The following is a 14,289-nucleotide window of genomic DNA, read 5'->3' on the forward strand; positions in this document are numbered from 1 at the left end:
AGAAAATGTTTCTCCCTTCTTTGCAAAGGCGGGGAGCTATGGGTGTGGAACGTGGCATGAATTGTCAGGCTCCATTAATGTGTTGGTTAATTTTATTGAACTGCTTTTCTCCCTTTTTCTAGTCTTTGTGACAAGGGGAGGGCAGAGGGAAAGGCATATTCAGAAATGAAAGCTCATTATATTACCTTCAACAAAAACAAAAGGTAGCACTATAAATCTAATGAATTAGACATCATTATATACCATACCCTATTCTATACACTAGGGATACTTAGATTAAAGCAAAGACACCCCCCCACTGTAAAGGATCTTACATTCTAATATAAGGAGATTACATACACAGAGGAGTAATGGCCAGGAAGGGCACTTTAGTCTCAAAGTTACTGGGATGGTGGGTGGGCAGTAGATAGGCACACCCTTCCAGAAGCAACAGCAGAGCTGATTTCTGTTGTTCAGTCATTTTAGTTGTATCTGACTCTTCGTGACTCTTTTTTGGGGTTGGGTTTTTTTTTCTGTTTTGCAAAGATAATGGAATGGTTTGCCACTTCCTTCCCCAGTGCATTTTACAGATGAGGAAACTGAGGCAAGCAGGGTTAAATGACTTGCCCAGGGTCACACAGCTAGGAAGTGTCTGAGGCCAGATTTGAGTTTGGAAGATGGGTCTTCCTGACTCCAGGCCTGGCACTCTATCCACTGTGTCACGTAGCTTCCCAGAGTTGATTTTATCTCAGTTCTAAAACTGAAGGGAGAATGGGAAGAGGGGGACATACTCTTGAGGCTGTAAGGCAGCTGGTGTGAAGATGGCTTCAGAGCAGAGAGCAGAGGCAAACATGGTGGGAAATTGCCTTCAGTAGTAGGCCAAGGAAAGCAGTTGCTAGTTAAAACAGCAGACGTCCAGGTTGGACATTCTGGAAATGAAAGGGTTAAGAGCTCCAAGGCATGGTCTCTGGAACATCCTTGGAGTGTCTGATGGGAAAATAGTTAGGAAACAGGAAGATAAGTATGGTTGGGACCTTTGAGTCCTTAATTAATTAAAATATCAAACCAGGGAATCATTGAAGTGTCCCCTGGACAGAGGAATAGCCCATATAAACCCATACTTTAAGAATGTCAATTTGGCAACCATGTGGAGGGTAGATTGCTGAGGAAAGAGACTACATGCAATTAGGAGGCTGGTGTAATAGTAGTCCAGGCTTAAGTCTACAGTAAGCCAGAAGTGTCAGACTCCATCAGCCAGGGGTGTTCAATCTTCTCCCCAAACCCTAGACTAAAATGTAATTGGGAAATGTTTAACAAAATAAAGTTTTAAAAATACAAATAATATTGATTTGTGGTTCTCTCAGGGAGAAAAAGCCAAGTAATGATGATTCTGGTGACTGCCTCCACCACCTCACCCATACTCAGTGTAGGGGATTGGGTCATGGGCTGAATAGGCATCTCCCCCAAAATTCTGGCTCCACCTGAGATAAGCTGTTAGAGCTAGACTGGGGAGGACCAAGGTCCAGTTTAAGTTTGGTCCTAGAAGCATTAGGGAGCCACTGAAGGTTTTTGAGCACACGGGTGACAAGGTTAAATTCATTAGGATTATTTTGGCATAAATTGGTCCTGAAGATCAATTTGGACTCCGAGAATCTGTAATTCTGGAAACTCTATGGAGACCGTATTGGAAAGGGAAGAGGCCAGAGGCAAGAAGATCAATTAGAACCTGCTACAATAGTCCAAGTAAGTGATGGTGAATGCCAAAATTAGGTTGGCAGCAGTGTTGATGAAAGAAGGGGATCTGTATGAGACATTTTGCAGTATTCGAACTGACAGAATTTGCTAATTGGTTGGAGTTGGGCTAAGGGCAGTGAAGGAGAAGGAAAAGTCAGATTTTTAACCTAGGTGCCTAGAACTGTTTTTAACCCAGGTGCTTAGGGAAACTGATCCATTCAACAGAAACTAAGAAGTTTGCAAGAGGGATGGGGTTAGTTAAGAAAATGGTAAGTTCAAGTCAAGGCAACAAACATTAATTAATCACTTACTGTGTAAATATATAGCAAAAGCACTGTGCTAAGCACTGGAGATACAGAGAGGCAGAAACAGTCCTCCAGGAGCCTGTCTGCCTAATGGGGGAGACAATGTGCAAACAGCTATGGATAAACAAGAGACTTACACAACACCTTGGAGCTAATCTCAGAGGGAAGGCACTAACATTAAGGGGATCTGGGAAAGGCCTCTTTGAGGAACTTCAGGACTTCTGGGAGCAGATGTCAAGCCAGCAATTACAGAGGCAACATGGTATGGCGGAAATAGCATCAGACTCAGAAGAGAATTGGGTTTGAATTCTGTGGCTTATAAAACTCAACAAACAATGGGTATATTGCTATGGACAAGTTATTTTTGCTTCTCTCATCCTCATCTTCCTCATGTGTAAAATAAAGATACTAATGCCCACAGTATTGAGTATTATTATGTATTATTATTCAGTGTTGTGGTGGGGAGCGAGTGAAATAATCCACATCAAACACTTTGCAAAGTTGAAAGTGCGAAATAAATGTTAGCCATCATTATTATGAAGCAGGTCTAGAGTTCCAGAAGTAACATGATATATTAGAGGGCAGATCTTAGAATCACGAAGATTTGGGTTCAAATTCTGTTTCTGACACAAGTCACTTACACATCTCAATGCATGTTGATCCTCTAAAAGTATAAAGTGGGGAGTAGCTGCCCGTACTCATCAGTAGAAAGAGTTTAGAGGCAGCTACGTGGCCCTGTGAACAGAGCACTAAGCATGGAGTCAGTAACACCTAAATTCCAATCCTGCCTCAGACATTTACTAGCCGTATGGCCCAGATCAGTCATGTAACCTCTATCACACTTGGTCTCTTCAACTGTAAAATGCAGAAGCTGGAATCAATGGCCTCTAAGGTCCCCTCCTTCTCTAAATCTATAATCCTATACATACCATGAATTCTTTGTCCTGAAAAAAAATCACTGGTTTGGACAAAAAATAGATTAAGGCTGACATAAACATTCCAGAGCCATTTGCACGGAAGAGATAATTGAGCCCAAGGGAGCAGCGGAAAGCACTGAGAGAAAGTACAGAATAGGACACAAGACAGTCTTGGGGGATGCAATGCTCAGGGTGTGAGAGGTGGATTGTGGGCTGGTAAGCGACTGAAAAGAAGCCATCAGAGAGACAGGAAGGAGGAGAAGCGGGAGGAAAGAGCATCACAGAAACCGCAGAAGGACAGACTATTCAAGAGGATGGGGGAGGGGGGCAGTAGTTCAGTATCCATAGCTTCAGAAACGTCAAGGCAGATGAGAAGTGAGGAAAGACTCTTGGGCTCCGCAATTAGGAGACCATCGGTAATCTTTTACCAAATGAAGAAAGATTTTCGGTAGAATGGTGGGGTTAGAAACCAGAGGGCACAGGATGAGGAGGAGTACCGAGGAAGTAGAAGTAGTGAGTGCAGACTACTCTTGTAGTAATTTAACAGCAAGAGGGAGGAGAGACGCAAGATGACAGTTGGAAGCACTGTCAGGGTCAGTGATTTTTTTTAGGATAGAGGAGACCTGTGTATGGTTTCAGATGAGTTACTAGTTTGAAAAAACATTTCTGCATTCATCTGAATGAAAACTGCTGTTGATTTTGTTAGAGAGCTCTGATCATGCTTCTTGGACCAGTTTCCTCCCATTCCTTTTCAATCCAATGGGCTCAGCAAAGGAACAAGTGATGGGAAGCTTGGAAGCTGACTGGGTGAAAAAGTGCCAACTCTTTACTCTCTAGACTTTTTCTAAATCCCCTAGGTTCTGTACTGTTTAGTCCTACAAAGTCTTCTTTAGACTCAAAGAAGGGCTGCCGTGTGAATGCAACCCCAGTCCTAGGCCCACTGGGATGAGCTCATTGACGGAGAGCAATGCCCTGCACCTGGGTAGGGACAGGCCGAGTTGGTGAGAATGAAGAGAGGAGAGCTGTTCAGTCTTCAAGTTGTCTTCAAGTGACTGAGTCTCTTCAGACTTCAGGTGCTTCTGGCTTCCAAGGTAGAAGATGCCAACCCCACTTCAGGTTGTTGAAGGAAGTGACTGGGGAAGTTGAGAAAATTCACTTAAAACCACAGAAAGGACAAAAAATAGAAAAGTTGTCCAAGGTTTTTGGAAAAAAAATTTTATTAAATTTCTTGCAAAAATGGGACAACAGGCTAGAATTATAACTGTCTGCTCCCTTAAATTGTGTTAATCTAGGGGATGTGATTTTTGCCTTTTACACAAAGCAGAGTATTCACCTCCACCAGTGTGGAAAGAGTCCTATATCAAAGGACTTTGAAAATGGTTACAAAAAATTTACATCTTCATTTTCTTGGGCAGCTAGGTGGTGAAGTGGATAAAGTACTGGGCCTACAGTCAGGAAGATTCATGTTCCTGAGTTCAAATCTGGTCTCAGACATTTACTAGCAGTGTGACCCAGGCAAGTCCTTTAACCCCGTTTGCCTCAGTTTTCTCATCTGTAAAATAAACTAGAGAAGGAAAACTATTCCAATATCCTTGCTAAGAAAACGCACAAAAGTCACAAAAAATGACCTGTAGGGACACAAAAAGTCAGACACAACTCAACAAAAAGTAAGTCTTATGGCTCTTTGTCTTTTTTTTTTTAGACTGGATTTGAACTCAGGTACTCCTGACTTCACAGCCAGTGCTTTATCCACTGCACCACCTAGCTGCCCCCTGGCTCTTTGTCTTCTGACTCTTTATTTAAAACTAAAATTATAAAACGAAAAGTTCTAGGGCTTTGGGGAAGAAATAAAAAGTGGGACACGATTCAAACCATGGGCAACTAAATGTGTTTAACTGCAGGGCTTTAGAGACTTATCCTATAAGATCCACCCTGCTGGCTAAACACCTTGATGGTTTCTAGCAGGAAGCAGTTCCTGAGTGAAGATTGAAAGTTAAGCACAAAATCCTTGAAATACAATCACAAGATGGTGGAACCAGAAGGACCTTGGGGATCAAGTCCTGGCCCCTGCTTTTATAGATGAGAATACTTATCTAGAAAGATTACGGGCCTTGCATGACTAGTTCATCGATGAGGTCTCCTGATTCTTTGTTCAGTGCTCCTTCCACTATGCAGCCTCTGGATTTCGTATTTTATATAAATTGTACTTGAATGTCATAACAGCTTTGCCTATTAACATCTGGTAGGACTAGATGCAAGATTTAAGTGTACTATAAATCCTATCAAGTTCATAGATTGCTTTTATTTCTCCATTCCCAAATGTCTTGATATTAGTTGAGGCATTAAGTCTTCAAGGTTGGTTACTATTCTTGGCCACTTTGGCACATGAATTAAAGTTACAAAGTACAGCCAGCCTGCTGGAATATCACGGAGACAGTATAAATATGAAATGACAGTGACAATGCCTGAAAGTAGGCTGTAAAGATGAAAATATGAGAATGAGGCCCAAACGAGCACCACTATCTAACAGTGATTATGCCCACCAACTACAGATTTAGCTGTAGTCTCTGTCAATGGAACCACAGTTCTTCCAATAACCCAATCTTGGAATTCCTAATTATCTTGGCCTCATGATCTCTATCCCAGTAATTAATAAGTCACAGCAAATCTTCCTTCAAAGTGTATTGTATCAATGTCCTCCTTGATTCTTCCTGTGACATTTTGTTACATGTAGGCCTTACTCTACTTTTCAACTACCAACATCTAAGTCAAAGTTATCATCAGAATGTTGCCTTCACCATGTCATTCTCCTGGATAAGAACTTACAAATGACTATTGTCTGTCATGGCAGGTCTAAACACTTCTCCCTAGCTTTGAGGACCTTCCTATTCTGACCCCACCCTAGCCCTCCAACCCGACAGGATCCTCAGTCAGTATTCTCGATTCTGAGACCAAGCCATAGGCAAAGGTCCTGCCTCTTGTTCCCTTTGCCTAGAATGCTCTCTGTCTCTCTTCTTCCTTTCACCTGGTTAAGTTTCACCTCCTCCATGAATCTTTCAGAACAATTGATTTTTTCATTCATTCCACAAATATTTACTCAGCACCCACTTTGCATAAGATAATAATTCGTGGTATTAAAGGGAAGTATCAATCATTAAGTTTTCAAGGAGTTAAGGATTTAGTATATCAATATTTTAAAATCTGTAATTTCACCCATGACACAGCTCACACCCCATACTTAGTAGCCTGTTTGCCTCCATAGGTGGTTTTCATCACTTGCTGTGGCCAAGAAAATTTATCACCTCATGGTTAGACTCTTATTGAGCTGATGCTAAATTAGTTAGACTGGTCCTCAGATAACAGATAAACAGTCTTTCACAGTTCTTAGACTTGAAGTTTTTTCAAGGTAAGGTTTGAATTCACTGGCAGAACCTTTGAGAATCTAATCATCTCTACACTACAATAAGCAATTTGAGGAGGAAATTCTCAAAGGTATAATCTAGTAAGAGACATAAATAAGTAGCAGCAGCAGCAGCAGTGGTGGTGGTAGTGGTGGTGGTGGTGGTAGTTACAGTAGCAGTAGCAGCAGTAGTAGTAGTAGTAGTTGTAGTAGTAGTGGGGGTGGGGGTGGTGGTAGCAGTAAGAATAATAAACAATGGCAGGGCAGCTAGGTGGCTCAGTGGATAGAATACCAGCCCTGGAGTCAGGAGGACCTGAGCTCAAATCTGGCCTCAGATACATAACATGCACTAGCTGTGTGACTCCGGGCAAGTCACATAATCCCGACTGCCTCACAAAAAAAAAAAAAAGAATAAACAAATGAATGAATCAATAAAAGTATACATAAATATATACATATATATATATATACATATATATAGTACAAAGTAGATTGTATATGGCACAAGCAGAGTTGGCATGTGGTATTTGGGTGTCCTAGTAATTTGAAAATCGTTCCCCCTAATTTGTTTACACTGTCAACTGGATACCCTGAGCCTCTGCTACAATATATGGAAGGACTCTTCACAAAATAAGTACCAGTGTAAAGAGGTACAACAGCTATCATCCTGGGAAGCAGCTGCCGAGATGTAGCGTGGCAACTATTCCTGCAGATGGTATAGCCACAGCTACTGAAGACACAGAAAAGGAATTTCCTACCACCAAAGTCCTTGGAATTGTCAAATAGTTCAACATCAGAATCTGATAGGATTTTATCTGTGGAAATGATGTTAAAGAAGAAGCCTGACCTTCACTTTGCTGAGGCAACTGGGCAAGGGGACCATGGAACCTTTCCATCTGACTTGAAGCTAAAATTGTCCATATGCATCCCCAGCTTTTAATAGAAAGAGCTTAATAAATGCTTCATTAGTTCAAGAGCAAAAGTTTTTGGCATTTATTTTTAAACTCAGCAATGTGATTCTTTTATTTCAAGGCTTCTACAGGGTTCTTCAAGAACTCAAATGAAAGCACCAGTTATTTTCAGTTTTCTAAAGATTCCCTTTGTCCCGTCGTTTTTGGAATTTTTTAAAAAGTCACATTTATTTGAAAATGTTATTGCTTGCTTTCTGGATTATATTATCATAAACTTTGTTTTTTGGTTCTCTTGATGTTTGAGGTAAGTAGTTTACTCTTCTCAGCAAAGCATCAACTCTTCAAAGGCAAATGATTTTCTTCTCTGCTATGTATTTGCTTTAGTATCTAATACAAGTATAACTTAGAGATGAGGAGGAGTTCTGTTCCAGATAACTGCAATAAAGCAAATATCACAATGAAGCAAGTCACAAATTTTTTTGTTTCCCAGTACATTTAAAAGTTAAGGTTACACTACACTGTAGTCTAAGTGTGCAATAGTATTGTGTCTAAAAACAATGTACATACCTTAATTTAAAAAATACTTTATTGCTAACTATCATCTTCAGTGAGTTGTAATCCTTTTGCTGGTGGAGGGTCTCGCCTTGATGTCGATGGCTGCTGACTGCTCAGGGTGGTGGTTGCTGAAGGCTGGGGTGGCTGTGGCAATTTCTTAAAATCAGAAAATAATGAATTTTGACTCTTCCTTTCACTTGAACACTTAGAGGCCATTGTAGGCCTAATTTCAATAGCTGTATCTCAGGGAACGGGGAGGCCCGAGAAGTAGGAGAAAGAAAAGGAATGGCTGGTACACGGAGCAGTCAGAATACATACAATATTTATTGATTAAGTTAGCCATCTTATACGGGCATAATTACATTAGTAACATCAAAGATTACTGACCACAAATCACCATAACAGATGTAATAATAATGAAAAAAATTGGAATATTGCAAGAATTACCAAAATATAACACAGAGACATGATGTGAATACATGCTGTTGGAAAGACACTGACAGACTTGCCTGACACAGGTTTGCCACAAATCTTCAATTTGTTTTAAAAAAAAACCCATCAATATCTGTAAAGTGCAATAAAGCAAAACATAATAATAATAGTAACAATAATAATAAATTAATAAAAGGTCACTCTGTACAAAGCTTTACACAGTGTTTGCTAATAGAGAAGTTTAGAATGCCGAAGTTTGACAGGAACTTGACAATAATCCCTTGTATATAAAGGTCATTATTTTAAAAAATGCTTTCACTTTTATTATCTTATTTAAACAGCAGCCCTATTTGGTAAGGTTCCTCTTGTATTAAGGATTAATATGGCAACAGCTCGTTTCTGGAAGATGAAGCTAAACTGTCTCACAATGGTCTCATCCCAGCTCACATTCCCTGTTAGTAGAACTAACACTTGTTGAGATGGTATTATTCTCATGTGACAGATCTGAGGTCCAAACAGATTTAAGTGATCTTTCCCAAGGCCACACAACTAATCGATGACAGAAGCAGGACTAGAGCCCAGGTCTACTCACCTCTAGCCCAATTCTCTTTCACTCCACTCAGAGCCTACTTTTACACACAAAGTTCTGCATATATGAAACGTAAGCCAAAGTGGGATTGTATTTGGGGAATGTTTTACCATAGTTGCAATGAAAACACTGTTGGTAGCCCTGCTTCTAACCCTAATTCCAAGGAAAACTAAATCTGGCACGATTATCATTCCATGTCAGACAAGCTGGCCTTCCTTTTGTGTCAATTTCAACTGAAACTTACTGGATTCCTTCCACCCCCAAACATCTTGGCTTCAGAAAGCCCTTTTATAATGGTGGAGGAAAAAAAAGCTGGAAATGATTAATTCTGAAGTTAACAGTTTATCGAACCAGTATGGAGGGAGAACAGTTCACCTTGATTTCATGATACAACAGAAAGAAAATCAGGGAGGTGGTAATTGTTGAAATATGAGTCTTTCTGTTTGATGCTAGAACTTTTGCAGTAGCAATTCAATTTTATGCATTATGGGACAGAGGTTACAGGAAAAAAAGGTTTTTGGAAAAATTATGTCAAATTTCATCTTTGAGGGGAGAAGAAGGGGAGGAGGAGGAGAAGAACAAGAACAAGAACAAGAACAAGAAGAAGAACAAGAACAAGAACAAGAAGACCAAGAAGAACAAGAAGAAGAAGAAGAAGAAGAAGAAGAAGAAGAAGAAGAAGAAGAAGAAGAAGAAGAAGAAGGAGGAGGAGAAGGAGGAGGAGGAGGAGAACAAGAAGAACAAGAAGAACAAGAAGAAGAAGAAGAAGAAGAAGAAGAAGAAGAAGAAGAAGAAGAAGAAGAAGAAGGAGAAGAAGGAGAAGGAGAAGAACAAGAAGAAGAAGAAGAACAAGAACAAGAAGAACAAGAAGAAGAAGAGCAAGAACAAGAAGAAGCAGCTAACACAGGAAAAATATTAATGAAGGCTCACAAAAAGTTAAAAGCAACTTAGGATTCAAGGCAGCTGCCTTTTAACGAATCTTGAGCATGAGAACATGTGAATTGCCGTGCTGGATTGGTCCTGTGCATTGCCAGGAGCAAAAAAGCACACGCTACAGAGGGCACCACTGGTCCACATCAAAGGTGATAGAAATGCCTTGATTTGCCTTAGTTTGCTTAAGGAGGCTCCACTTTCTCAGTGTCACTGTCCTTCCTTGACGTCACTCACCTGTCTTTCTTTTCTTCCTCATTTCCAGAGACAATGTTTCTATGCTGCATTATCAGTGTGTTCATCTTTGGCCCCTCTTCCCCCATAATATACATTACTGAACCAACTTTGAAGTTGTGGGTCACAATTGTGTCTCCATTAGCATCAAAGAATTTGGGGACATTACAGGGACTATGTGTTTCGTGAATTCTTGCTCTCTACAAAGAAAAGATTGGTGCTGTTTTTTCTACTAGATGGAGCTTTTTAGAATTAGAACTATCTTTTTATTTCTATACTTGGATTTACAAGTGAGATTATGCATCATTCTCAGCAAGCTACCAAACCTGTTTAAGCAACAGTTCAGTAACCAATAACAGTATTTTAATAATATGTTATAAGACCATGGTAAAGTCAATGACTATAGTAATCTACTGTTTGATAAATCTAAAGACTCCAGTTTCTGGGATGAGAACTCACTATTTAACAAAAACTGCTGGCAAAACCAGAAAAGAGTATGGCAGAAACTAGGCATAGAGCAATCTTATACCATATACCAAAATAAAGTCAAAATGGGTACACAATTTAGATATAAAGGCTGATACTATAAGCAAACTGGGAGAGCAAGGAATAGTTTACCTGTCAGATTTATGGAGAATAGAAGAATTTATAACCAAACAAGAGATAGAGAACATTATGAAATGCAAAATGGGTCATTTTGATTACATTAAATTGAAAAGTTTTTGCACAAACAAAGCCAATGCAACCAAGATTAGGAGGGAAGCAGAAAACTGGGAATTTTTACAACTAATGTCTCTGATAAGGGCCTCATTTCTAAAATATATAGAAAACTGAGTCAAATTTATAAAAATATAAGTCATTCCCCAATGGATAAATGGTCAAAGCATATGAACAGGCAGTTTTCAGATGAAGAAATTAAAGTTACCCATAGTCATATTACGAAAATACTCTAAATCACTATTGATTAGAAAAATGCAAATCAAAACAACTCTGAGGTACCACATCACACCTATCAGATTGGCCAACATGACAAAACAGGAAAATGATAAATGATGGAGAAGATGTAGGAAAATTGGAACATTAATGCATGGTTGGTGGAGTTATGAACTGATCCCACCATTTTGGAGAGCAACTTGGAATTATGCTCAAAGGGCTATAAAAATGTGCGTACCCCTGACCCAGCAATACCACTTCCAGCGCTGTATCCCAAAAAGATCATAAAGATGGGGAAAAGACCTACATGTACAAAAATATTTATAGCAGCTCTTTCTGTGGTGGCAAAGAATTGGAAATTGAGGGGATGTCCATCAATTGGGGAATGGCTGAACAAGTTGTGGTACAAGAATGTAATGGAATACTATTGTGCTATAATGGACTTCAGAAAAAACTAGAAAGACTTGTGTGGACTGATGCTGAGTGAAGTGAGCCGAACCAGGAGAACATTGTACACAGGAACAGCCACTTTGTGAGATGACTAACTTTGACAGACTTAGCTCTTCTCAGTAATGCAAAGATCTAAGACATCTCTAAAACTTTCATGATGGAAAATGCTATCCACATCCAGTTTGGAGTTTGAATGCAGACCAAAGCATACTATTTGCTCTTTTTTTCCTCTTCTGTTTTATTTTGTTTCTTCTTTCTTGTGGTTCCTCCTATTGGTTCTAACTCTTCTTTACAACATGACTGATGTGAAAATATGAAAAAAAAGACTATGGTAAAACTGAATGATTTATAAACTATTTAGATTCTCTAACAAAGGATATGTTACAACAGGACTCAAGAGATCCCCATCCTCCTCTTCCTTTTTCTTCTCATTATCACCATTCATTCATTCATTTTTCAAATGGGCCAGCTGACATTTACAGAAAATGTTTGCTTATTAAAATTAGACAGAGGACTTAATCACTCTCCTCTCTTATAATTTTTCATGACTAGGACCTTCCAGTACTACTTCAGAATTAAATCTCTTCTTAAGTATTTCATATCAGGAGCCTATGTTTGAACCCTAAATTTGCCATCAGGAGCAACTTTGCTAGTTTTAGGCTTCACTAGATTTTATCCCGGGAAGCAAGGTGGCTCAGTGGATAGCGTGCTAGGCCTGGAGTCAGGAATACCTGAGTTCAAATCCATCCTCAGACATTTACTAGCTGTATGACCCTGAGCAAACTACTTAATCTTGTTTGCCTTAATCCACCGGAACGGCAAGCCATTCCAGCACCTTTGCCAAGAAAACCCCATGGACAGCATTGGAGTACTATGGTCTGTGAGGTCACAAAGAGTTGGACATGACTGAACAACAGAGTTTATCCACTAAAACTTTCAGTTTATAATATACGTAAAACACATTATATATGTAGTCAAACACAAAACCAGCTTAGAATGAATTACCTTGATGCAGTATAGTTTTTACTATTTTTCAGAATCTATTTTGTAAAATTATTTCATATAGGGAGACACTTTTCCAAATGAATAATGTACTCCTAAAATATCTGGCTGACACTTGAAGGTAGGATCAGGGACCCAACAATATTAGAATTTATAGAAAGCCCATTATTGTATGACCTTTTGTTTTTCACACAAAAGTGTAAAGCAAGATATCCAGGATGGCAACCAGCCCCATATTGAACTTCCTAATCAGAAAGACCCTAATAACATCAGAGAAGGCTGGAAGCAGGGAGAGCAATTAGGAAGCTACTGAAGCCTATTTTAATCTAGGAATGAAACAATAAAGAGCTAGAGTAGTAGAAATGTGAGTAGAAGGAAGTGTATAGACATAAGGTGTTGTGGAGACTGATCTGAAATGACTTAGAAATGGATGGAATGCGGAGAGTGAGGCAAAGGAAAGGGTGACTAAAGTCATGAACTTGGGTCAGGAGAAGGATTGGAACTATCCTACTGGGAACAGGCAACTTTGGAAAGGGGGTAGGCTTCAGAGAGATGGGGATGTGGGAGAGGAATAATGAGTTTCATTTCGTAAGCCTTGAATTTGGGATACTTAAGTGAATGTCAAGCAGGCAGTTGTTGGTGTGGGACCAGAGCTTAGCTGAGAGGCTGGGACTAACCAAGAGAAAAGTAGCAAGTACCAAGAAAATTGAGGGAAAGAGTATTCCAGAAGTGAAAGTGGTCAACAGCGTCAAAAGCTGCAGTAAGGTCAAGGAAGACCAAGACTGAGAAATGGCAATTCAGCAATTAAGAGATCATTGATATCCCTGGGGAGCAGCTTCAATCAGGTGGTGAGACTGAAAAGTGAGTAGGAAGTGAGGATGTAGATACAAGGGCAGAATGGCTTTTTTCCCCCTAGGAATTTGGCTATAAAAAATAAGAGGTATAAGATGATAGGGTCAAATTAAAGATTTTTTTAAGGTTCTAGACTGGAAGTATTTTGTAGGTAGTTAGGGAGCCAGGAGATAAAGAAATATGAAGGTGGGGAAGGTGGGGAAGGGGAGGACCACCAAGGGGGCAAAGTCCAAAAGGAAATGGAAATGGGACTAGGACACAAGTAGGAAGTCTTGAATTGGCCAAAAGTACCTCCTCTTTACCAAAGACTACAGCAAAGGAAGAAAGAGATACAGTGGTAGACCAGTGGTATCAAACTCAAATAGAAATGGGGGCCACTAATCTGTACATAGCGAGCAATTAGGTGACATAGTTGATAGAGGGCTAGGCCTGGAATTAGGAAGACTCATCCTTCATTTGTTCAAATTTAGTAGTTGTGTAACCCTGGGCGAGTCATTTAACCCTGTTTGCCTCAGTTTCTTCATCAGTAAAATGAGCTGGAGAAGGAAATGCAAACAAGAAAAACCCAAATGGGGTAATGAAGAGTCAGACAGGACTGAATAACAACAACAATCTGTACATAAGGATCCCTGCAAACAGCATATTGACTCAGTTTTATTTATGTTGTTAAAGGGCTTCAAGATAGATGACTTTTATAGTCTCAGTAAAGTAGGTGGCAACATCCATAGTTGAGGAAGAAGTCTGAGAAGAGGAAAGGTTTGGAGAAGCTGATGAATATCTGTAAACTTAACACCATCTAAAGGTGACAACAACTGGGATCTTACTTTTTATTTTGGACCACTGGAATGGTTCATCCAAGTGCCTGGGGAAAATGCAAGAAGAGAAAAAACAAGACCAAAATATGGAGGTCACTAGTGGAGCACAAGCTCTAGCAGATTCTAGCAAGCTGGAAAGGAAGGCTTTGAGTAGAAAACTTATGATGGTCATCTAAAGATTTGTTCTGTTTAGTTGCAGAGGGCCAAACTAGGAATAATGGGTGGAATTGCAGAAATAGATTTAGGCTTCA

The sequence above is a fragment of the Phascolarctos cinereus genome, unplaced genomic scaffold, assembly GCF_003287225.1.
Source record: "Phascolarctos cinereus isolate Bilbo 61053 unplaced genomic scaffold, phaCin_HiC Scaffold_9;HRSCAF=440, whole genome shotgun sequence".
Lineage (NCBI taxonomy): Eukaryota > Metazoa > Chordata > Mammalia > Diprotodontia > Phascolarctidae > Phascolarctos > Phascolarctos cinereus.